Raw genomic sequence first — 27435 nt, 5'->3', positions numbered from 1 at the left:
TATATTTTTTATTATTATTAAACAATATTATACATATAGATTCTGTTAGATGGCAGGAGAGGTGCTAGCATCTATTTTAATTGTTTAATACTTATCTCTAAATTCACAATGGCTAATCCTGAGGAAATAAGAGTTTTCAGACATCAGAAATTTGCTTTTGTATGGAGGCTAAGAGAGAATAAAATAAATATTTATCTCAAGAAATATAAGTTTTAACTGGGGAAAAGCAAATTGTAAAAACATATAGAGACCTATGAAACTCTATAATTGAATTCTAAAGTATAGAATATGGAAAAATAAATGTTATTTAGAAAGAGAACTTTCTCAGAGTACTCAATAACTTCAGGAAGAAGGAGAGACTTGAGTTGCATTTTGAAGAATAAAACTTTGAGTGTCCAAAGTAGACTGCAGTAAAAGTGTCAAAGAACTGGTTAATACGATGGATAAAGTTGTGGAAATGCAACTAAATGTGATGAGGGAAGGAACAATGTAGAAAATGTGCCAGAAATACAGGATTAACAAGAGAGATGATTAGAAAGACAACATGTGGTAAGATTTAGGTAGTTTTGAACATTACGCAGAAGACTTTAATTAATGACATGATAGACAATAGTAGTTGGTGTATGTTTTCTGGTAGGGGTTAGATATAACAAAATCTGCATTTAGAGATTGATATCAAATATACTATATACTAATATACTATATACTAAATAATTAATTTAGTGTTATTTAGTGTTACTAAGAGCTTCATATATACAAATTCATTTAATCTTCACAAGTATCTATGAGAAGGTACTATTATTTTACCCATTTTACAGTCACACGACCTTAAATCAACTTGTCAACTCACCTAGCCAAAAAGAGGACGAGTCAGTTTCCAAACCTAGGCAATATGAAAGGAGGGACTTGCTGATTTACACAGCTTTGTACTCTGTAATTCTACAATAGAAAGTGTTGGAAAGTGAGGAGACCAAAAACGGGAAACACCAATATAGGACATGACCACTTTCAAGGAGAATTTAAGACTCCCTTTAGAAAGATCTTTGCACAGTCTGCACATAACAAAAGGCACTCTGGTCTGGTGTGATGGAGTACATAGAACTGATGGGTGATGGGATGCAGTGGGATAGAGGGACTAAACAGGGAGAGAGAGGAGTAAAAAGAACAAACTGCAAAATGTCCAACTGAATTATTGATAGAACTGTATACCTTAGGAGAAAAAGAGAGAGGTTTTATAAGTGATTTGATATGAACATCAGTGTATATATCAAAGATCAGAGCTCAGATTTAATCTTTACTATAGAGATTACAGATAAAACTAAACAGTAGATTTGCTTTCTAAAGAGTTTGAATGTAGAGACAAAGGACTGAGAAATTGGCACACATCTCTGAGTTATGTGTAATCCCAGAGAGCAAAGTGTCTTACCCCTGCCTCAGCAGCACTTAGGTTACTGCTGTTATTTTTACAAATGTATACAAGTTTTAGTACTGAGCAGATTTTGTTTACCACTGAAATCATTGCAGATTACTTGCTTCATTTTATGGACTAATACCAAACTGAGAACGTTATTACCTTTATAAATGTGCCATTAAAAAAGAAGAATTAAATTGCTTAATTTTAAAAGATCAGAAAATCATCTCATGTTGTTATCTAATTTTTAAAGTATAGAGTTGGGACTCTATGATGCCCTCTCATTCTAAAAGATGGCACCTTGACACTGGCAGTTGGAATAGCCTAAAATGGTCCATATATTTTACTTCATATATATATGTATTTCTTTATTTCCAAGGAATGTTTTTTTAGGGACTTCGTGATTTTTATGCATTGTATGTGAAAATTTCTTTACCAGTATTTTAGACTATGATTCCTACTAGATTTGTATGGACGCAGCAGGTTTATGCAATCTTGCTAGATAGACTAAAAGTCAATGGTATGAGCTATCACGAATGTGGAAAGTAGAAACTACTAAAGGACTTCAGAAAAAGGACAAAGAAGGGAATTAAAGATTTCTTTCTCTCAACATGCACAGACATACATATACATAATTCACACACGAGAAAATTTTTTGAACATGGAAAAACTGCTTGTAATTGGTCCAAATCAGAACAAATTTTAGTAGTGAGAGGAGAGGATGAATACTGTTTTCAGTATGTTTCTACTTTTTTAAGGAAGTTTTGATTTCACTAGATGGGGAGTAAATATTAAAATGATTAAATGACAGAAAAAGAAGTGTCATAAGATTTTACATGAGCTATTTCCACAGGACTGGTTTAGACAGTAATGTTAAGAACAAACTAGTGAAAGCAATCTGGGAAGTAAATGAGATGAGAGTTCTCCCTAGAAAGGGTGGATAGAATTTGTATAATAATAGTAGCCAATGTTTATTGAATGCTTATTATATGCTAACACTATTCTCAGTGTTCACATTTGTTAATTCTTATAACAACCTATGAGGATAAATATTTAATTACTCCATATTCTGCTTATTTTGACTTTCAAAAATACTAATTTTATACAGTTCAACCTAATATTAATATTTTTATTATACCCATTGTACAGATAAGGAAACAGAGGTACCAAGAAATTAAATAACCTGCCCAAGTTTAAATGGTCAGCATGTGACCAAACTGGGGATCAAACTCATAGCAACTAGTTTCATTGTTAACCACTTCACTCTAGGCTTTGAGTAAAGAAGCCAATGTATTTGATCAGGCTGGAACTAGGACAAGGAAATCTACTCAAAGATTAAAATCTGCTGTGTATCATTCTGTTTCTTGGAACTCTATAAGAGCCTTGAGAAATGGGATATATATATATTTTTACAAATGTATTCTATACACTTCACGCATAAGAAGCTATTAAATTTAATAGTTACACTAAAGTTGACCATCATGTTGATGAGTACTGTTTCCCTGTAACAGCAATAATGAAGTGACCATGTGACTAGATAGAAGATACTATTCTCCCAAACATCTGCTTTCAAATTAATGTAGCAAAGAGAAGTTTCAAGGTAAATGGCTTTCAATGCAGCTGCAGACCTTGCCACATAAGAGTCATCAGGCTGGAATCCAGTTATTACTAGGGCTGGATAATCTGAACATTTAAAGTCAGGGACACATACTGATGTACTTCTCAGGCAAGTGAGAGGATCTTAAATTATATTACTTTTTCTGTACACATATTTATCACCTTTGTACTTCAAATTTAGTGAAAGATGTGCAAAATAGACCAGATAGCCCAAGGTCAATTTAAAATCAAGGCCTCTTAAATTCACAAAGGACATAAAAACTTTTCCTCCTTTTAAAACTAAAGGAACTGGAGATAAAATTAGTCTTAGTACTCAAGTAGGCCAATACAATTTTCTAATACATACGGTAGTGTTACGATCAGAAGAAATTTATTTCTGTTCTGACTGCTTCAATATTATTTTCTTTGTCTCTGAACAAATCATGGTATTATGGAAACTACACAAGATTGGAGTAAAAGGCCTGATTCTCCATTACCTACTACTAAATTGTCATACAACACTGAATCAGACATCTGTTTCTCTAGGACCCACTTCAACCTGTAAAAAAAAATGGATGGGGTTAGATGACCCTATCTCTAACAGCTGATAATTCATGCACTGATTTCAACTCTTTGTGTTTCAACTTTCCCATTTAAAAAAAAAATATCTATCTATCTATCTATCTATCTATCTATCTATCTATCTATCTATGTCTCCAGATGAACAAACAAGGCAAAATGATTCATGGCATTTAGAAGAAAAAGCATGATACACTTACGATGCCTTTTGATATTAAATGCACAAGCATGATAGTTAGGGAGTTTTCTGTCCTGCCAAGTACATTCTATCACAGTGCCTTTTCAATATAAACATATACTGTGTTCCTCTCATTAAAAACTGAAATAAATATATACCTTCAGAGGCACATGATAAACACTTAATATTGTATTAGTCCTTAAGATTCTATAGTGTGAGAGTAATCATGTGTATGTGTGTATGCTCATGTGTGTTTTCCCCTCATAAAGTCTCTTGAAATGGGTAAATTAACATAGCTTTCAGCTTCCATATAGATTTCAGCTATAACACTCTGATCATTTAGGGTAAACATCTTTACATTTAGAGGAATAGCAATAATACTTTATCTATGTGCAATTCTGTCTTAATTTTGGGCTTGCTATGGAAATAAGACATTTTAGGAGCAAATAAAAAGATTTCCAAGGACAATTGCTTGTAAAAATTAAGAAGGTCTCACATTGCTTTAGCAGCTCCAATGTACCCAGTGTAAAAGGATCACAACAGCACAGGTTTTCGTAAAGGCATTATACCCAATGCCCTGTTCTTCTCTAAGGATTCCCCTTATTTTCTACATTAAGCAATAAGTAAAGTATCCTGAAGACAGCTAACTCAATTTGAGTTCTACCAACTAAGTGCAGAGATGACAGAAACAAAAAAATTAGTAAAAACACGGTGTAAAAGAGGACCAGCCTAAGGGTCAGAGACTAGGATCCTCATCATGATTCTACTTCTAGGTATTTGCCTGGTTACCTTGGGCCAGACAACTGGTTTCTCAGAGCCTCAGCACACTCTCCTAGAAAATGTGCTAATGTTCAATGTCCTTTCCTGATCCATCATTCTATGAATTGATGCTTGCAGGTGAAGGAAACAAAGAAATCAGATTGTCCCTGTATCATGGGTCTGATTAGGTTCATTTTGTGTGAAATACTTTCCTCCCTCTTCTTCTAGCACTAAGGTAAGTTGGAACTTTATACCTGGGCATCCCTCCCAAGGTACTTACTTGGAAACACTGCCTGCTACAAAGTCACCTTTGTCTGCGTTAGCTACTAGAGCTCCAGAGGCTTCCTGCACAGAGAGTGAAAGCCTTGGAAGGAATCCAGGAGAGCATCTATGATAACTCCCTCGTTTTACAGATACTGAAATTGACCCAAGGGGTTTGGTGACTTTCCACTCAGTGCCAGCTCCTGAAGCACAGGAGAGATTTCTAATGTAGGGTTTTCTGATTCTGTCATAGGTATTTTTTTGTTTGTCTATCATTACTACAAGGGGCATCAATTATTTTAATGGATTTCACAAAAGAATAAAAGGAAAATTTCCTTCATCCTTTTATCTAAAAAGTAGTAACTTAATTGTACTGAATTAGACTGTTGTAATTTTTGGAAACATGTACTAACAGGTTGCTGTAAATATAATGAGAATTAGGGAAGCCACACTGAGCAGGATTTTGAAGGAGAAAAGTCAAATTTGTATTTTTCTTAATCTAACAAATGTTAAGTGACTTCCCCCTGAAGTATCCAACTTTTGAAAAAAGAGAAAAAGCTTCCAATACCACTAGATTTTTCTCTGTTTTTCTGTTTTCCCTTCTCAGTCCAACTCACTGAGGGCAGAAGTTAATGTTCAACCTGATAAGAACTTTTTGGAAAAGGTTTAATAAAATTTCCTTAGTAAATTGTGAACTCTTACATAAAGTCACTCTAAAGCTTGCCAACGGTTGGCCTTACAATCAACAGACATGTCTGCAATATTACACACAGATTCTCTTTGTAAAAGATTAACTAAAAGAGATTGCTATCATAATTTGTTGAAAACATTTCTGTTGCAAACATATGGCAGGTTACAAAGGTTCTCATGAGCAAGATACTTGAGCTTAGTCCTTTTATTGAATAATTAAAGGTTTTAACTCCAATAAGTGCCCGTACCTACTACAAAGAAATAACCCAAACTTGTTTTCTTTTTCATAGGAAGCTGTCCTTGATGAAGGTACAATTGCTTTTAAAAATTGGGTTAAAACAGGCACAGAAGTTTATAGACAGTTCTGAATCTTCGATGTGCAGAATCCAGAGGGAGTGGCAGTTAACAGCAGCAAAATTAAAGTTAAGCAAAGAGGTCCTTACACGTACAGGTGAACGAGTCCCTATAATAAGTGGCACTCTTTCCTTGACCATATGTATTTCTGAAAAAGCTTCCACTTGACAACTGCCATTATATTGGAATATACTTGTTATTTTCTTGCCATTAATATACACTGAAATTTTTGTTTCTGCCTATATAAAACCCTAATCTAAGGATTTAATGATGATAAGAAATATATATTTTATTATGAATTTACCAGCATCAATTAACTGCCCTACATTTAGGAAGTTACAGGAGTTTTACACTTGTGGCATATATTCTCAACAACTCTAAAATATGCATGCTAAATAGAAAAAAACCTATCACAATTTTAAAACCAGAGCACTTTAAAGTCCTAAAATTGAAAGTGTAGGTTATATGAGTGGTTCTCCAAGGGTGGCTCCTGAACCAGCCACATCAGCATCTCCTGGGAACTAAGTAGAAATGCAAATTCTCAGGCCCCACCTTAGACCAAATGAATCAGAGACTCTTGCTTTGGAGCTCAGCAATGAGTTTTACAAATACTCTGGGGGATTTCAATACACACTCAGTTCTGAGAACCACAGCATTAAACTGATTCTACCTAACTACAATACCTGCTAAGGACTTCTATTCAAACTATTTTCCAGGTCTTAAGGGTATTTGTATTTATTCAATAGTTTCATTCTTATATTTTCTTCAGTACTGAGACTAAATAAGCTATACCTTTATCTTACATGCCTTAACAGTTTAATAGACTTTTGAACTCATTCTTAAACTATAAGAACTAAGGGAAAATAATTAGCCAGAACTTTTCAATTGTAAATTTAGAAAACTGATACCAGGGGATTTGAAGTGATTTACCATATTCATACAAACTTAGGACTGATATCTCTTAGACTGTTGAGTACATTTTCTTCTATCTAAATTTTAGACTATGTGTCTTTTCTAACTATCAGAGTAAGGAAAGGAAAGATTGAGGTGCTAAAAACACTAAACCTAACCAAGGATTAGGAATACATTTATGGTGCCCATATGGGAACAGAGTTAAATCCTGCTATATCATTTGTTATACAAATGTGTGACTTTTTCCTCAAGAATAATTACAACTAGTTATACACTATGATCAAGCATTATTACAAAATTTCATATTTATAATGGTTTCCTCTAATTTATAGTTTAACTTTCTTATCTGTTTCAGATATTCTACAATTATATGATTTCTTTCTTCTCCATGCATTAATATGTTTCTAGATTGACAACTCACACTCAAATATAATGAAATAACAGTAGTTGGAAGGGTGATGCCTGCTGCCGCAGCACATGATATATAAGCTGCAGAGCACCTTGGTACCTATTCTGTTCTAGTAATTATCCCCACATCTCCTTGTCTTCAGGCACAGGTCTGCGACTATTCACAACTCTGTCAAAGAAGACTTGGTTTTCATTGTTACAGAAAAAAATCTTACCTTCAAAAATATTTTTATTTTTTCAGGGTCTTATAGTTCTATGTTATTATCAAAAGCCTATATGAATATCTTGTTCAAAAAATGTTGTAGCTACGATGTGTACCTATGAAAATCTAGAATTCACATATGACCTAATAAGAATCTAGGCGTAACTGTTTAGAAATCACAACTCTGTGAACTGACCACATGCAAGAAAAGAGAATAGTTTCTAGAATTTGAGAACTCATCACAGTTTTTGTTTAATTTTTTTTTGTTTGGAGGGGTTATGATTTTACCTTTAAGGATATTAATTGGAGTATGGGAAAACATAAACATAATATTGAATCCTGTCCTAGTCCTGCTTGATAGGTTATATAAATTGTATTCTTAGAGGCTTTAACCTATCTCTATCTGGGATGAAAGCAGGGTGGGTTAGATATAATTGATTTACTTGGAGAAGCAATGAACTGAGGGTTAGAGAAGTTGGATTTGCAGCTGAAGTACATGAACAATAAACTCCTATTTACATGACAATGTTAAAGGAAATTATGATCAACTATGAGTCATCTCTCGTGATGTCAACAAAACAGAGTCCTTAAGTGTCTGCTTGGATGCCTTAAATAATGGGAAAACGACTGTTTACTTTTCAGAAAAAGTTAATAGTTTGAGAGTCTTCCACGTGTTGAGGTGATCCTGCCTCTCCAACAGTTACACCCTGAACTCAGTTGAAATTCTAAGTGGAGGAGGACGTCTCTCCTCAAACAGAACCACAGGCTTATTTGGCTTTTGGCTGCTAAAGTGAGCTTGATGAAACTTTGATTGACAAGATGTGACATGGGTCAAAGCATAAAATTGCCTGGATTGAGATCTTAATGATATATATTCCAACCTAGACCATTTCTGTGAAGACCTGGTACCTCCTTCAGAATATTCTCAGATCCAACATAAAAAATAATAATAATTTAAGTTGCTTTGCTTTGACAGGCGTACATAAAAAGCAATACTGGGCTAAATCTGAGGCAAATTCCTCCCTTTGACCTTATTAACCAACACTTTCTAAAAGCTGTATATATTCTCATTTTTAAACCAAAAATTGAGTGATGATGTTCTCTCTTTAAAAGTACATTCTAAGCACAGGCCTCAGTTTGAAGGATTTTTCCCTTAGTGAGTGCCATCTACTGGTATAGCGTTGTAAGTACAACCAAGTAAACTAGAACTTGGGTCACAATTATTTTTGCTATTATTTCAACTACTACATATATATCAATCTTCCTGAAAATTACCGTATTTTAATTTTAAATGTTAATAATATGTAACCTAAGTTTAAAATACAATTATCTAAGAGAAAAGAGTAACTGACTACTAATAGACTGTCCTGGTTGCTGTTTCAGATTTTTATACTCTTTGTATGTCTACAGTACTCCAAGAATAGTAAATAATAAAGCTTTGATGAAATTATATTAGAAATAAGATATTTCTATCTTTTTGTGAATTCCCTTTTTAAAGAATATGAACAATTAATTTATTTATTTATTCAAAAATATTTACCATATACCAGACAGTGCTTGGGGATACAAAACACACATAATACCTATCCTATAGGAATTTACTTTTTTATTATACCTGATTGAAATCAGGTCAGGTTTTCTTTGGTTTGCTTTGGTTTTTACACTTCAGTTTCATGTTTTTTCAGTCTTTACCTTCGCTAGATAACAACAGATATCTACTGTAGCCTCACAAAGCAGACATTCAAATATATGATAGAGCAATGAATACCCTATTTCATCTCAGTAAATATCTTGTACTTGCAAAAGATTTTTTTCCATAATAATCACCCTTCACCTCATTCCTAAAAAGTAGTTGGTATTTTCCAGGAGCTTAGAACTAGTGAGTATACAGTATATGGGGCAGGGATGGAGATGAACTGATCTCCAAAGTGGAAATTGTATTCCATTAGCTATCTTTAATTCTCATTAAAATACTGGAAATTATGGAAAAGCCAGTACAGGAAAGTCTGTGCACTTTGAACAGTCTTTCTAATATAAGAAAACGTGCTCTTACTGTTCCCCTGTTTAAACCTCTCTGCTGTCTCCTCCTGACTCTCAGGATAAAAGCTAAACATTTAAGTATGGGATGCAACCCTTTTACGTTCCAGATGTTGCCTATTACAGTCGCTTTATTTCCACCACTCTCCTTACTCCTTAAACCAACTATATTGAAACATCTGCATTTCTAAAATTACACCTGGTTCCTACTTCTTACCTAATACATGCTATTTTCTACGCTATTTTACCCAACTAAACTTCTCTTTGTCATTCAGGCCACTTATGTGGAATTGTATCTTTTTTTTTTAATTTTTATTGGAGTATGGCTGCTTTACAATGCTGTGTTAGCCTCCACTGCACAACAAAATGAACCAGCCATGCACATACAGATACCCTCCCTTTTGGACTTCCCTCCCATTTAGGTTACCACAGTGCATTAGGTAGAGTTCCTTGTGCTGTACAGTAAGTTCCTATCAGTTGTCTATTTTATACATAGTATCAATAATGCATACATGTCAATCCCAGTCTATCTTGTCCCTTATCCCCACCACAACCAACCCAAGCCTGGGTTTGTTCCTGTTCTGTGTTTTCCCACAGAATCTGTGTAACCCACTATAATAACACGTATTCCCTCTCCTCTGCTATGCACATCTAAGATTCCTCTTCTCAACTTTGCTAGAGGCTCAGCATTGGCCTACTGATCATTTTAACCTACTTGTTTAGCCTAATTTCTGACATAGTCTATGCACTCAAAAATTATTTGTTGCATGAATAAACAGCATTTGAGACTTAATGTTCACTTGCAACAATTATTTTGAATTTTATTTACTTTTGTTTTTCAGAGTTTGTTATCTAGCCAAGGAAAATATAACGTGGGACTCCGAGACCCACACAGTCTCTTTTCGGCAGCCCAATGGTACCATCTTTGAACCCTCACTGTCAGTTGGAAATGAGAATGACACTTTCACTGTTCTCAATCTGGCTGTAGCAGCGAGTAGACAAACAGCGAAATTACTGGTTTTGAAATACTCTAGAATCCACTGTAATTAATCTCATGATTAGAGCTATCATTAGATATCATTTATTTTGTCATTTTTATGACAATGTGTTCTTATGGCATTATTTTGAATTATGGCCCTTTCTTTTATTAAGCTAAATTCTAGTATTTTCCATTTATTTGTTAAAAGTCTGATACTGCAATTGGTGTCTTAAACCGTGATTTCATTTTTGGAGACTGCACCCCATCTCTATCCAAATGTATTTATTCAAGGAGTACTCAATTTACTTATCAAAAGATCAAGCTCTTCTATGTTTCAAAAGAGAAGTTTGAAAGAACTATTGCGGGGCTATAAGGATCCATTCTTGAGCTCGATTCCACACCCTATTACTACTACAGTTGGTGTGTTTTATCCTGTGAGTACCAAATATGAATGTCGATATTGTTAGACTTTAACTGGATAAATATGGTGGCATTGGCAATTCATAATTTTATTATTTAGTGTGTATTTCTGATCTGGGAATACATATTCTAATTACTTAAAAGTCTCTATCTCACATGAACTCAGCTATACTAGTTGGGAAAATTTACGTATCTGAATTTAACAATTAAAATTAAGAAGCTGACATTTAATCAAGTTTCCATTCTTTGACAAATACATAAATTGTCTAAAATTAGATGGTAAGCTGGTAAGGCTTTGAATACAGTTTTGGCTTTGATTTCCTATCTATAAATAATCAAGCTTAATGCCATATATTTGTGTTAAATGTATTTATCATATCATTCCTCCTTCTCTAGACCTCTTACAAATTTGTTTTAATGTAAACTTAAAAGTTACTCAAAATTTACATGAGAATGATAACTCAGCAATGTCATATGTTCATAAAATTAGTTGATATGAACTCCTAGTAATCTACAAATGTCATGAAATGGCAGTTAGGAGATTTTTAAAAATGTGAACTTGGTGATGTATTTAGTTATAGCTTAACATTATGAGTCACGAATAGAACAAGATGACTACTGAACTGAAAAACTGAGTATGATTTCACTTGTCACTATATGAGATATTTGTTATATTTTCTAATTCATTGCTGTTATTATATTTTAGATGGTTTTTAGGATTGCAAGCTTATATATCAATTAAATATAAGTATAGAAAGCCTTGAGGAATAATTAATTCAGTTACTATTATTTAACTCAAATACTCTTCTTTCCTTGGCTAATTCTGTTTTTAATTCTATGTACCTAATCTTTAGTAACCACTTATTAGAGATCATAACATTGAGAAAACTTCTAGAAATCTGTCATTGTTCTCGTAGGTTTTGTTCACTATCCTCTCATCTCAATATAATAGGAATAGTGATCACAATGGCCTTTCTGGCTTAATTACAACAAAGAGTGCTGGAGTTCGATCACGTCAGTTTCTGATATTTATTTTCTACCTTTGTCTCAGCATCTACAGCTATTTCTAGGCACCTTTTACATTCTGTCTTTTTAAAATGTGAAAGACCAATAATTTTAAAACTTTATTGCATATATATTTCAAATCACATAAAATAATTATGAACAACCAGTGTTTGAGAAATGCAAAAGTGAGTTAATTACATATTTTATAACTTGGAAAATACGGCTTGCTCTAGAAGTAATTTTTTCTTGTACATATCTTTTCAGACCACAACACTTCAGATGGAGTTTATAAAGTTTTCAATGGAAAAGACTACATAAGCCATATTGCCATAATTGACACATTTAAAGGCATAAAGTAAGTATTCACACAAAGTGTGTGTGTGTCACTAGGATACTCTAAGGCAGGCAAGAAACTTGTTTAACAACTGGTAAGGCACAGGCACCAACCTATGGAACAGATCTGCCTGTATCTCAGTCCTAGAAACTCCCGTTCTGCCAGGCGTTAACCCTTTAGTTGCGACAACCGGTCCTACTAGTGCATAGGTGCTGAGTATCAGCCCCACTTGAGGGTTGACCTTTATGCACAGGGTCTCTTACATAAAGAAATCTAAAGGGACTACTTCCATCTCTGCTGCATAACCAGCGTTATTGTGCACTCATACAATTACATAACTGCAAATGAAAAGGAAGAAAGTCAAAATGTCAACTTATCATCCAACAGGTAGGAAAATACATCTTACTGTTGTTTTATTTCTTTACTGAGCATGAAATATAAAAATTGTTCATTCCAGGGACATGACTAAATATGTCTATAAAGATGGAAGCTAAATGAATCCATGCCAATGCTTTCATGACTTTCCCCTTCAAATTTTTCTTGAAATAATTTTATATATTGATAACTCAGCTTTTTAAAACTTTATCAATATGAAAATGGAATTACTATGTCCTGCTCTAACATTGACATATTAAACTTGATAGAGAGCACGCCTCCTGTGAAGTAGCAGTAGAATGAGATATGTTCATATAGCCATGATTTCCTACTTTTCCCTAGCTCCTGACTGTTTATCTGGAGACACCTAATTCATATATCTAAAATAGGAAGAATCCCAATAAATATCAAGAAAAAGCCTTTTCTCCTCAAAGTTAAAATGAGTTTTACATCAGTGATTTCTTGATGAAGAATAAAGTAATCAAAATCAAAAGAGATGAAATCTTTTCATTAATTAAGTAACCATTACCTCACACTGAGTTCCTATCTAAAATTTGCATAAAACAGTTAAATACTAACTCATGTAACCCTTTTTCTTCTACAGAGTCCGTAGTCACATTTTTTTTTATAGAAAAGTCTAATGGAGGAAAACAAACACTTCTAAATGCTCATTTTAGGGGATATCACATAGTGTTTGTATACTGACGAAAGTGAGCATTTCTTCCATTTCAATATCACAGAGAGGTTTTGAGGAGAGTTACTATATGCTCCTAATTGGAGTAAGAATTTCACATGAGTTTAAGATTATGATAAGGTTAATTTAACTGACCATGGCAAGACTGAGCATGATTAATAGCTTACTCTGTTTAAAAAAGAAGCAACAGCTTGCCTTGACATCTTACTGGATGGTATGTTAGGAGTTTGAAAAACCTGTTTTCCATCATCAAAAAGTGGCAAACTATCTCTACTGTTATATGTATATATACCAGGAAACAATACAAACATCTTAAGTAGATACCAAAGTATAAATTAATAAACTTTGTCCTACTTTAATGTCAGTTCATGCAAGAGTTAAAAGAGGGGAAAAGTATAAATTGATTATCTGCATGTTTCCAATAGCTATTGATCAAACATCTGCTTCTTTCTGTCCTCCTCCACACTGCCCTCTTCTCCCTCATACTGAATTTGCATCAGTTATCCACTTAATATTTTCCTATTCAGTTGAACACTCAACATACTATGATACAATCCACTTCTCCCATTGCAACAAAAAAAACTTAACCTAAGAAGAGATCTAAATTTCTGATAAATATTTCTCAACCTTTTTTGAAGAACTCTGGCTGCTCCAAATTGTTTCTAACTAACATTTGGCAGTTTGTATTGTATAATCTGGCCACTTAATGGTAACAGGCACTTCATTTATCTCAACAAGATGAAAACTTGAAACAAAACATAGACCAAATGATTTAGAATATTTCTTAAACTTAGCATTTGTCACATCTAGTCTAATCAATATTTATTATTTTAGCAGAAGTACTGAATTATAATAGACAAAGTAATGTGATATGGTGTTCTTGGAATGACAATGTTCATTTCCTTTTTTTTTTTTTTTAATTTTTTATTCCTAAGGCATGTCTCTTAGCGGGCAAGCGATTGTGACATGATTAATGGTACAGGTAAGGGCATTTCTTTTGTGGTAATAATCACAGTGAAATTACCTCCTTTCTCCCATAAATCCACCATCGTACCTACAATGTTCTGGAGGGGTATGCATTTACCTGTCTTTATATCCCTACAACATAATTCAGAATCTCTGTTCTTATACAGGCTTAGTAAATGTCTGTCTAATGTGACTGAATTTCTCAAGATTAACCACTGAGGATAAACCTTTACTGCATTCCTAGGGAAATGTTTGCTTTGTAAAAACTTTACTTAATTAACTGCCTTCCTGGCCGCAGAAGTAAGGGGTTAGAAAAACTTAGAGTAGTAGTTACTGTTCACATGTTTTGTATATACTGTATAGATAATAATTTAAAACTGAAAGAATTTAAAAATCAGTATAATTACAAAAGGTAAACATACATCCAAGGGGAGGTTTCAATATGAAGTAGAATCAGTGAATTTCCAAGTAGAGCCATCTATTTTGAATAAGATGATCAGAATTACAGAGAAAAGAACAACAGAAGCAACAAAAACAAGGTTACATACATACTAACCAAGGTACTAACCATGAAAAATGTATGCACAAATGAACATTCTGAATTAGAGTTGGGAAGAAAGAAGGTGCTATGAACTTAGATTTAAAGTATAGTTAGATCCAACTTATTATTCTCCTTGAAGAAAAGCAAAGTACACATATGCCTATTAGTTTAAGAATTAAGGTTTAAAAAGCAAGGGGAATCAAAATGAGGTAATTAAAATCAGAGGCGAGCTTTCAGCTACTAAGAAATATCAACAGAAGCAGAGCATAATGTTTACAAAGCTGGTGAGGCAATACTTTATAGGAAAATATATAATGAAGATGAAAAATGTTAAAACAAAGTTATGTAAAAGGTAGGGAATAAAAAGGAAACACAGGGAATGTTCATTTTCACAAAGGTATTGCTGAGTTTTGCATGTTTAATTTTGTTAACACTCTTCTAGGAAAAAAAACAACAACAGCAAAACCACTGATTGATTGATTTGCAGAGCTTTGAGCCATGGGGATGGGTGAAGAAATTCCTTTCCAAGTGATGCATTTCTGTGAATAATGTCCCAATACCAATAAAGGTGTCCCAATACCACTAACTTTAGTAATTTCCTAAGAATAAACTTCAATCCTTCGATACAGAGAAAAATATACTGTGCTTCTTTTAAATAGTATTTATTATGAGTTTAAAAAATGTATTTAAAAACTTTGTCCAAAACTAAGAAGTAGTGAAGTTTTAAAACAGGAATTGGAGGATTCATTAATGACCATAATATAAATATATGAGCATCAGGCATGAAGTTAAAGGTATCTAAGAGGAAAACAGAAGTAAAACAAACAAGGAGCAGGGGTAGTTTGGACAGGCCAGGGACTCAGACAGAATCTGTGTGAGAGAGACTGTTGGTTATAGCACTAGGAAAATAGACTGATAAAATGGAAAAATTCCAACATTTTTATCATGATTTAGAAGTACTTCCTATACCTTCTTTAATAAGCTTAAAGAGACATAAAATGAAAATATTGATTTACATTTGAATGTATTTTTTTAAAAAAAGAGTCCTGCTAGTATCCACTATCTTACGGTCATGACCTTTATGGTGTCATTATGACATACTTTATGGTGTCATTATGACACCATCTTCGATAATACTTCAGATGATTTTTAAGGCTTTTTGATGTATTATTTTCCCTTAATGGCTAAGGTGTTGGAAGGCAGTTGTAGACAATGCCCTTCTTACTGTTTTGAACAAACACATTCAGTGGTGGCTCATTTTACTGATATTCATTTGTGGAGTAAATGGAGGAATTATCTAGTTATGTCTTCTTATATCCAGTGTGTGCCATGGATCTTAACAATTGTAGAGGTTCAATAAACTAAAAAAATGCCCTTTTTATTTTGATGTATACATTTTCAAACTATTTGCATAAAATTCTGTTTAGTGAGAGAACTTCAATAAATGATTTAAAAAACATTAATCAGCATAAGGTTAGGTGAATGAATCACAATCGACAGTAAGAACATTTACCAAAAGAACTTGTAAAGGAAGCTCAATGTAAGGAAATTGCCACTCTACTGATTGGATAGAAAAACACAATCACAGTTTTAACAACATGTGATTTTGCCATTGTTTTTTTTTAAACTTTCATTTATTTTTAAGGAGTGGGAAAATTTAATACAAAATTGAATACCATTGAATAGTATAGTATACAGACTTGCTGAATATGGTAGCAGTTAGTAACCTGTCACTATTAAGTACCTGAAATGTGACTGGTACAAACTGAAATGTGCTATAAGTATAAAGTACACACTGGATCTTTAGATTTTGTTAATTCTTATATTAATTATACATTAAATGATATTATTTTGGATATACGGGGTTAAATAAAATATAACTGATATTTTTATCAGTTTTAAATGTGGCTACTGGAGGATTTAAAAATTACATGTGTACAAATTTCTGGGTTGATTGGCTGGTAAGATTGCAGGATAGAAGGACGTGAGCTCACCCCTTCTTTCAAAAACACCCAAATCACAACTAACTGCTGAACAACCACCATCAAAAAAAAAAAAACAAAAAAAAACACTAGAGACTTCCAAAAAAGATACCCTACATCCACAGACAAAGAAGAAGCCACAACAAGACAGTAGGAGGGGCACAATTGCTATAAAACTGAATCCCATACCTGTCAGCTGGGCAACCCACAAACTGGAAAATAATAATGCCAGAGAAGTTCTCCCTCAGGATTGAAAGTCCTGAGCCCCATGCCAGGCTTCCCAGCCTGGGGGTCTGGCAAAGGGAGGAGGAGATCCCAGAGAATCTGGCTTTGAAGGGCCATGGTGTTTGACTGCAGGAATTCCACAGGACTGGGGGAAACAGAAGCTCCACTCTTGGAGGGCACACACAAGGTCCCAGGCATACCAGGACCTACAGAAAAAAGCAGTGACATCATATGACTCTGGGCCAGACCTACCTGTTAGTATTGGAGGGCCTCCTGCTGAGGTGGGGGGCAGCTGTGGCTCATGGTGGAAACAAAGACACTGGCAGTGGCAATTCTGGTGAGTACTCATTGGCATGAACCCTCCTGGAGGCTGCCATTTCCTCCCCAAGGCCTAACCTGATCCAACAGCCTGTAAGCTCCAGTGCTGGGATGCCTCAAGCAAAACAATGAAGAAGGCAGGAACACAGCCGCAACCATCAGCAGACAGGCTGCTTGACGTCTTCATGAGCATGGCCCTGCCCACCAGAGGGACAAAACCCAGCTCAACCCACCAGTGGGCAGGAACAAGACCCTTCCACCAGGAAGCCTGCATAAGCTGCTTAGACAGCCTCATACACCAAGGGGCAGAGAGCAGAAGCAAGAACTACAATCCTGCATCCTGCAGAATGGAAATTGCAATCACAGAAAATTAGACAAATGAAATGGCAGAGAAGTATGTCCCAGATGAAGGGACGAGATAAAACCCCAGAAGAACAACTAAGTGAAATGGAGATAGGCAATCTACCCAAAAAAGAATTCAGAGTAGTGACAGTGAACATGATCCAATATCTTGGAAAAAGAATGGAGGCACAGATCAAGAAGATGCAAGAAATGTTTAACAAAGAACTAGAAGAACTAAAGAACAAACAAACAGAGATGAACAATACAATAACTGAAATGAAAACTACACTAGATGGAATGAATAGCAGAGTAACTGAGGGAGAAGTACGGGTAACTGAGCTGAAAGCCAGAATGGTGGAAATCACTGCTGCAGAACAAAGAAAAAAGAATGAAAAGAAATGAAGACAGTCTAAGAGACCTCTGGGACAACATTAAACACACCAACGTTCACATTATAGTGGCCTCAGAAGGAGAAGAGAGAGAGAAAGGACCCAAAAAATTACTGGAAGAGATAATAACTGGAAAATTCCCTAACATGGGAAAGGAAACAGTCACCCAAGTACAGGAAGCACAGAGTCCAAGGCAGGATAAACCCAAGGAGGAACACACTGAGACACATAGTAATCATATTGACAAAAATTAAAGACAAAGAAAAAATATTAAAAGCAGCAAGGGGAAAACAACATATAACATACAAGGTAACTCCCATAAGATTATCAGCTGATTTCTCAGCAGAAACTGATTGAGCTGATTTCTCAGCTGCTTTCTCTGCAGGCCAGAAAGGAGAGGCATGACATATTTAAAGTGATAAAAGGGAAGAACCTACAACGAAGAATACTCTACCCAGCAAGGCTCACATTCAGATGCAAGAGAGAAATCAAAAGCTTTACAGACAAGCAAAAGCTAAGAGAATTCAGCATCACCAGACCAGCTTTGCAACAAATGCTAAAGGAACTTCTCTAAGTGGGAAACACAAGAGAAGAAAAGGACCTACAAAAACAAACCCAAAACAATTAAGAAAATGGTCATAGGAACATACATATCAATAATTACCTTAAATGTGAATGGATTAAATGCTCCAACCAAAAGACAGAGGCTTGCTGAATGGATACAACAACAAGACCCATATATATGCTGTCTACAAGAGACACACTTCAGGCTGGAGTAGCAATACTCATATCAGACAAAATAGACATTAAAGACTGTTACAAGAGACAAGGAAGGACACTACATAATGATCAAGGGATCAATCCAAAAAGATAAAACAATTGTAAATATATATGCACCCAAAATAGGAGCACCCTAATATATAAGGCAAATACTAACAGCCATAAAAGGAGAAATTGACAGTAACACAATAACAGTGGGGGACTTTAATACCCCACGTTCATCAATGGACAGATCATCCAGAAAGAAGACCAAAGGAAACACAGGCTTTAAAACACAAATGAGACCAGATGGACTTAATTGATATTTAGAGAGCATTCCATCCAAAAGCAGCAGAATATACTGTTCCAAGTGCACATGGAACATTTTCCAGGATTGATCACACACTGGGCCACAAAATGAGCCTCGGTAAGCTTAAGAAAACTGATATTATATCAAGCATCTTTTCCAGCCACAATGCTATGAGATTAGAAATCAACTATAACAAAATAAAAAACTGTAAAAAAAACACAGTTTGAGGCTAAACAACATGCTACTAAACAACCAATGGATCACTGAAGAAATCAAAGAGGAAATAAAAAAAATACCTAGAGACAAATGAAAATGAAAACCTGACAAGCCAAAAGCTATGGGAAGCAGCAAAAGCAGTTCTAAGAGGGAAGTTTATAGCAATACAATCTTACCTCAGGAAACAAGAAAAATGTCAAATAAACAACCTAACCTTACACCTAAAGCAATTGGAGAAAGAATAAACAAAACCTGAAGTTAGTAGAAGGAAATAAATCATAAAAATCAGAGCAGAAAGAAATGAAATAGAAATGAAGAAAACAATAGAAAAGATCAATAAAACTAAAAGTTGGTTCTTTGAAAAGGTAAACAAAATTGATAAACCTTTAGCCAGACTCATAAAGTAAAAAAAGGGAGAGGGCTTAAATCAATAAGATTAGAAGTGAAAAAGCAGAAAATTTACAACAAACACCACAGAAATACAAAGAATTATAAGAGACAACTACAAGCAAATATATGTCACTAACTGGACAATCTGGAAGAAATGGACAAATCCTTAGAAGGGTACAATCTCCCAAGACTGCACCAAAAAGAAATAGAAATATGAAAAGACCAATCACAAGTACTGAAATTGAAACTGATTAAAAACTTGCAAGAAACAAAAGTCCAGGATCAGATGACTTCACAAGCAAATTCTATCAAACATTTAGAGAAGAGTTAACACCTCTCTTTCTCAAACTATTCAGAAAGTTGCAGAGGAAGGAATACTCCCAAACTCATTCTATGAGGATACCATCAACCTGATACTAAAACCAGACAAAAGCACCACAAAAAAAGAAAATTACAAGCCAATATCACTGATGAACATAGACACAAAATTCCTAAACAAAATACAAGCAAACCAAATCCAACAATACATTAAAAGGACAACACAACATGCTAAAGTGGGATTTATCCCAGGGATGCAAGGATTTTTCAATATCTGCAAATCAATCTGTGTGATACACCATGTTAACAAATGGAAGAATAAAACCATATGATCATCTCAACAGATGCAGAAAAGTTTTTGACAAAATTCAACATGCACTTATGATAAAAAAAAAAACAACTCTCCAGGAAGTGGCTATAGAGGTAACCTATCTGAACATAATAAAGGCTATATATGACAAAAATACAGTTAACATCATACTCAATGGTGAAAAGATGAATGCATTTCCTCTAAGATCAGGAACAAGACAAGGATGTCCACTCTTGCCACTATTATTCAACATAGTTGTGGAAGGCCTAGTCATGGCAATCAGAGAAGAAAAATAAATAAAAGGAGTCCAAATTGGAAAAGAAGTAAAACTGTCACTGTTTGCAGATGACATGACACTACACATAAAAAATCCTAAAGATGCTACCAGAAAACTACTAGAGCTCATTAATGAATCTGGTAAAGTTGCAAGATACAAAATTAATACACAGAAATCTCTTGCATTTGTATACACTAACAAGGAAAGATCATAAAGAGAAATTAAGGAAACAATGCCATTTACCATTTCATCAAAAAGAATAAAATACCTAGGAATAAACCTACTGAAGGAGACAAAAGACCTATACTCTGAAACTATAAGATGCTGATGAAAGAAATTGAAGATGACACAAACTGATGGAAAGATATACCATGTTCTTGTATTCAAAGAACGAATATTGTCAAAATGACTATACTACATAAGGCAATCTACAGATTCAATGCAATCCCTATCAAATTACCAATGGCATTTTTCACAGAACTAGGACAAAAATTTCAAAATGTGTATGGAGACACAAAAAACCCTGAGTAGCTAAAGCAATCTTGAGAAAGAAAAACGAAGCTGGAGGATCAGGCTCCCTGACTTCAGACTATACTACAAAGCTACAGTCATCAAAACAGTATGGTACTGGCACAAAAACAGAAATATAGATCAATGGAACAGGCTAGAAAGCCCAGAAATAAACCCACAGACCTGTGGTCAATTAATCTATGACAAAGGAAGCAAGACTGCACAATGGAGAAAAGACAGTATCTTCAATAAATAGTGCTGGGAAAACTGGACAGCTACATGTTAAAAAAAAAAAGTGAAATTAGAGCATCCTTTAACACCATAGACAAAAATAAACTCAAAATGGATTAAAGACCTAAATGTAAGACTGGATACTATAAAACTCTCAGAGGAAAACATAGGCAGAACACTCTCTGATGTAAATTACAGCAATATCTTTTCTGAGCCATCTCCTACAGTAATGGAAATCACAAGAAAAATAAATAAATCCTAACTGAACTCAGAAGCTTTTGCACAGCAAAGTAAACCATAAACAAAACAAAAAGACAACTCACAGAATGGGAGAAGATATTTGCAAACAATGCAACCAACAAGGGATTAATGTCCAAAATCTTCCACAGCTCATGCAGCTCAATATCAAAAAAACAGGGCTTCCCTGGTGGCGCAGTGGTTGAGAGTCCACCTGCCGATGCAGGGGACACGGGTTCGTGCCCCAGTCCGGGAAAATCCCACATGCCACGGAGCAGCTGGGCCCGTGAGCCATGGCTGCTGAGCCTGTGCGTCCGGAGCCTGTGCTCCGCAAAGGGAGAGGCCACAACAGTGAGAGGCCCGCGTACCGCAAAAAAAAAAACCCATTAAATATCAAAAAAACAAACAACCCAATCAAAAATTGGGCAGAAGATATAAATAGACATTTCTCCAAAGAAGACAAACAGATGGTCAAGAGGCACATCAAAAGATGCTCAACATCGTCAACTATGAGAGAAATGCAAATCAAAACTACAATGAGATATCACTTCATACTGATAGGAATGGTCATCATCAAAAAATCCACAAATAAAGCCTGGGGAGGTTGTGGAGAAAAGGAAATCTTCCTACACTCTTGGTTGGACTATAAACTGGTACAGCCACAATGGAGAACAGTATGGAGGTTCCTTAAGAAACTAAAAATAAAGCCACCATATGATCCAGCAATCCCCCTCCTGGGCATATATCCGGAGAAAAACGTGGTTCAAAAGGATACATGAACCCCAATATTCATTGCAGCGCTGTTGACAATAGCCAAGACATGGAAGCAACCTAAATGTCCATGGACAGATGAATGGATAAAGAAGATGTGGTACATATATACAGTGGAATATTACTCGGCCATTAGAAAGTATGAAATAATGACATTTGCAGCAACATGGATGGACTTGGAGATATCATACTAAGTGAAATAAGCCAGACAGATAAAGACAAATACCATGTGATATTGCTTATATGTAGAATCTAAAAAAAAATGATACAAATGAATTTATTTACAAAACAGAAACAGACTCACAGCTTAGAAAACAAACTTAGGGGTTATGGTGGACACGTAGTAAACAATGGAGCGTAGGAGACATACAATAAACACCCACATGCATGGACCCCAGCAAGTGAGCAGCCTTTCTCTCCAGGATTAAGCTTTGGAAGATTGAAACTTTATGTTTATTTCATTTAAATTGGGCAAAAATAAAGGATTTGAGGGAGTCATATAAATATTTAGTCCATAGAGGAAACTAACTATGAGAAATGTCTTCAATATAAATACTCTCTGGTAGTTCATAAGCAAAAAATAATCTGAGAAGCTTTTGAAAACAAAGATAAGAATAGCTCATACTCAAGTACAGTTCTGCTAAGCCTTAAAATTTCCCAAGATTTTTTTTCCCTAAGATTTAAGCATGAATTCTAGCAAGATTATATCTAATTTTTGTAAGTTAAAGCAATGATATAAATTTAAAAATAGGAAAAGATGGATCTCCAGAATGAAGTTCAGTTTCCCAGAATGAAGCTCTTTCTTATCTGTGTTTAGATCATTCTATGCTGTGTTTGAAGGCAAAATTGATCTGATAGGAATCCCTGTGTGTAGATTCATTTTTCCATCCAGGGCTTTTGCATCTCCACTTCAAAATCCAGGCAACCATTGTTTCTGCACAGAAACAATTACCTCCAAAGACTATACCTTATATGGTGTGCTAGATGTTAGCAAATGCAAAGAAGGTGAGTACAAGTTCTCAGTGTCACTATCCATGGCATAATTTGCATTATTCTTTAAAATGTAAACTTCACCCGGGATTCCTTTCCACTAGAAATTTAAAGTGAGAAAGCAATAAGGGCAGAAAGTTAGGGTGATGGTAGGATATTTTTTTTCTGATTTTTGTACCGCTTTCAAGCTCCCAGTTGTTTCAGTGTTGCAAAACTTAGTTACTATTAGGTAAAACCATACTGATATTTCCCTGTGCTACTTTGGATAATATAACTTTAGGTCCTTCATGCATTTTTTAATTGGATTATTTATTTTTTTGAGTTGTGTGAATGCCTTGTATATTTTGGATGTTAATCACTAATGGGATATGTGGTTTGCAAATATTTTGTCCCATCCCATAGGTAGCCTTTTCATTTTTGATGGTTTCCTTTGCTGTGCAGAAACCCTGTGCTCCTTTTAGATTTAGGATAAAATGAAAATAGTTCCCAGAATACTTTTTGCATCCCAATTTATCCAGCTGACATTTTTCTAACTTTTTCTACCCTAGAAAATGGTAAATAAAAATAAGTATATTTCAGGATGTCTCTGAAAGAAGAATTGACTCAAACACGAAATTTGGAGTCTATCTTATTTTGCTCACCTCCTTCATGTTGGAGTTAGTGTGACTAAAGAGAGAAAAACCTCTTCAATAAATTCTCAGTCCATAGACATATTACTGCCTGAAACATGAAGGTATATGGTTGTAACTTTGTGTTCAACAGCTAAGCTTTGCATATTTAAAATAAACACCAAAGCGATGAACAACAGACATCAATTGACTGGTTACTAGGAGAAGTTTAAACTTTATTTTTGTTCAAAAGTGATTAGATGTTATAATCTTCCCTTACCCTGACCCTCCAATTAGTATTCAAAGCCAAATTTGCATTTCTTTTTTAACTTAAAAAGCTTTATTTTCAAGGAAATCTTTTCTGAGAGGTATGTGTAATGAGGAAAATGATTTATCCCGATTGTCTGTTAAAACTTGTTTTCAGGAAAACCTGTGTACATTTCACTTCCTCATTTTCTACATGCAAGTCCTGAAATTACAGAATCTTTTGAAGGCTTAAGTCCAAATGAAGAAGAACATAGTATGTACTTAGATGCTGAACCTGTAAGCAACTACATTATTGATCTGATTGGTTTAATACTGTTTTCTAAAAATGAAGGAAAAATTATATTATCTCCATTTTCTCAATCATATTTATTGATCATATTTATTACATCAAAATCTTGATAAATTACTTACTTTTACCTCAATGAAAATTACATTGATCTCTTCCTATTGTTGCTTATGAAATGTCACAGTAATTCTAGCCTAGTTTTTTAGCATGTGGAATTTTATAGACTTTTTAATTGTTCACAGGTCAGGGAAAGCAATGATGGAATGATTCTAACTGGCTTAAAACAATTTGGTATAAATTACAATTTTATGCTCATTTTATACTTAACTACAAGCATTGCTTTTATGAATTGACACTGTAGATTACAAAGGATTAAAAGAGATTTTATGGGTATATGTGTATTTGAGGCAAGATCTATTATACTTAGTGTCAGGAAAAAAATCTATTAAATTTCCAATAGTGTAACAGTTTCACCTTTTAATTTATTTTAATATTCTCCTTTTCAAAATTTAAACGACATGCCAGAATTTTAGCAGGCATGTTTCAGTTTAAATAATGATACAAGTAGTATTATAATTATACTGATAATACACAGGTTCTGGCTGATATATAGTTGAACATGCATAGCTCAGGATTTAAATTGACTGTATGGGTTCTAGGTATCAGTATTGTTGTTGTTGTTGTTGATCCTCCAAAACCAGATCAGAAAAATATCACAAATCTAACTAAAGCTCAGACACGAGGCTGGGAAAAGGAATTGTGTGTGTGCATGTATACGCATATGCGTATACATCTGTATATGCACAGGCATATACAAATAAAATTTAATTATGGAGAGTTATGTATGTGATATTTAATATGTTCAATTAATTATTTAATAAATTTCATAAGTTTCAAGTAGTACAGTTTCACCTTAGGTTCTACATAACAGTAAAAATAAATTTCGGATTTATAAAAGACTTTTTTTTTTAAAGAAGTGGGTAATTATTTTAGTTTGTTCTCTTTTTAGGTATCTGGATTTACTTTATGATTTGAAAAACAGCTGCAGATCAATATACTGGTTAAGCCAGCAAGAAAAATTGAGTGAGTCTCTTGAACGAGCTTCATTATGATTTTTAGTATTTTCTTGTAAGAATATGAGTATATCTATGAAAGGAAGGGGAAAGAACATAAAATGTCAACTTCTCTTTGGCTTAATGTCATTAAATAATTATTAAGTGCTTGTAACTTTCATTTGTAATTTAGAATTATATATATTTTCTATTGAAATGGTATTTACACACATTTTGGAATGAGTATATGGTGGCATTGCTCATTTTGCTAGCTGTCCAAATATTTCCATGACAATAGTTTCTAGAATTCATATTTTAGTTTCCTGGCATAATTTGTGAAAGGGAAAATATAAGCTTAGAAAAAGTTAATTTAATTAGAAATCTGTATTAGAAAGATTTATAAGAGTGAAAGATGTCTGAGAAACATCCATATTAAAATTTAAATGATTTATTACAGGGAACAAAAATTAGTTGCCAGAGCAACTAATTTCTGAACATTCATTTACACTAGTAATTACTAACATTTCTGTTATACATGTGTAATGTATTAGTATAAATTTTCATAATTATTTTCAGTGTATATAACAGAGCATTAAGGGGTCTGACACAGACTATATGATGCCTGTTCTTTGGCTTAATGAGGTTAGTATTTTTTAATCTATTAGTCACTAAAAACAGTAAACTTCTTTGTATATAGAAAAAGCTTTTGATGTTTGAAAATTGAATAAGTATGTATAGTATTTGAAGTATGAGTTTCCATTACCCATATGGACAAGTTCATACATTATTAATTATATAATTAATTATTTTGAGAGAACCAAGACACACAGAAATGTCAGGATTATGTTAGATTTCAGTGTTTTTATTTTAGAAAGACAAAGTACTTCCTATCACTTAAGATTATTTTCATAATGCATCTATTAAACACTATTTCTTGTCATACTGCCTGTGATGGGAAAGAGTCAGGCAAACGTGAAACTCCACATAACTCAATGTGAATTCTGAACTGCTAATAAAAGCCAACCAAGTTTATAAAGACCAGGTCTGAGTAGGTATAGGCAGTTTATCTATTACCTGACAAGATATTTTTAGTGTGAATCATGGAACTGATTAGGCACAGAATTAGGAAATGCATTTCATAAGACTTTAGAGGAAGGAAACTGTTGATATTTGCCATTTCCCTCTGTCACTAGGAAACATCATTTGGAAAACTGGAAAATATTTCTGTAAGACCATTGTTTTGATCAGTGAAGGCAGTGTATTGAAAACTGCTATATAACATGTTTAAAGGGAAGAGGATTATATTTCTCTCTCTAAATATTCCACCTTGGCATTTATTACCTTGTTTGACATGCAAAAGGACTTCCACTGGTTTGTCTTACAGATAAAGACGACTAAAATGTATGCAGTGTTTTGAAAAAAGACTGATACATAAGTGGAGGGTTTTGACTATTTTGCTCCACTCAACTCCCCAAATAATGCTAAAAATTATTAACTTGATTACAGACTGGCACCATTTGGTGATGAGAAGAGAGCAATGTTCATAAATCAAGTGACTGGAAAAATAAACCTCCTTGGTCTGGTAGAAATGATCTTAATGAGTGTTGGTGTGGTGATGTTTACTGCTTTTACGATTTCATACTGTGCATGAAGATCAAAGTAAAATAAGTATATAACAAAAATTATATAGAGCTTCAATAACATTAGTTTATATATTAGCTGTTTTCATTTTATCAAAAAAGAGGTTATAAATGAGGCTGCAAATATTTCTGAACATATCTGGTCAACTAATGTTTTTAATACATCCTTGAAGTTTTGAGATGCTTAATGAGAGTTAAAATATAAATGAAGGCTGAATGAGTAATAAGGCCTATTAATATCAAGCATATCACTATATTACATGTTTATTCTGGGAGGAATGGGCTAAAATATGAAATTGTCTCCCT

General features: G+C 34.1%; 1 pseudogene across 1 annotated transcript; it reads left to right on the top strand.

Moving 5' to 3' along the window:
* Nucleotides 1-544: 544 nt before the first annotated feature.
* On the top strand, nucleotides 545-25467 carry LOC309827171 (platelet glycoprotein 4-like; annotated as a pseudogene). Its single transcript has 9 exons — nucleotides 545-549; nucleotides 4752-4758; nucleotides 5765-5925; nucleotides 10230-10371; nucleotides 10621-10804; nucleotides 12056-12146; nucleotides 23104-23291; nucleotides 24309-24427; nucleotides 25447-25467. The product of its transcript is annotated as a platelet glycoprotein 4-like (transcript).
* Nucleotides 25468-27435: the final 1968 nt, after the last annotated feature.

This window comes from Grampus griseus (genome assembly GCF_964374135.1).
Source record: "Grampus griseus genome assembly, chromosome: 9".
In the NCBI taxonomy this organism is placed as follows: Eukaryota; Metazoa; Chordata; class Mammalia; order Artiodactyla; family Delphinidae; genus Grampus; species Grampus griseus.
This window is presented reverse-complemented; position numbering and strand designations above follow the sequence as displayed.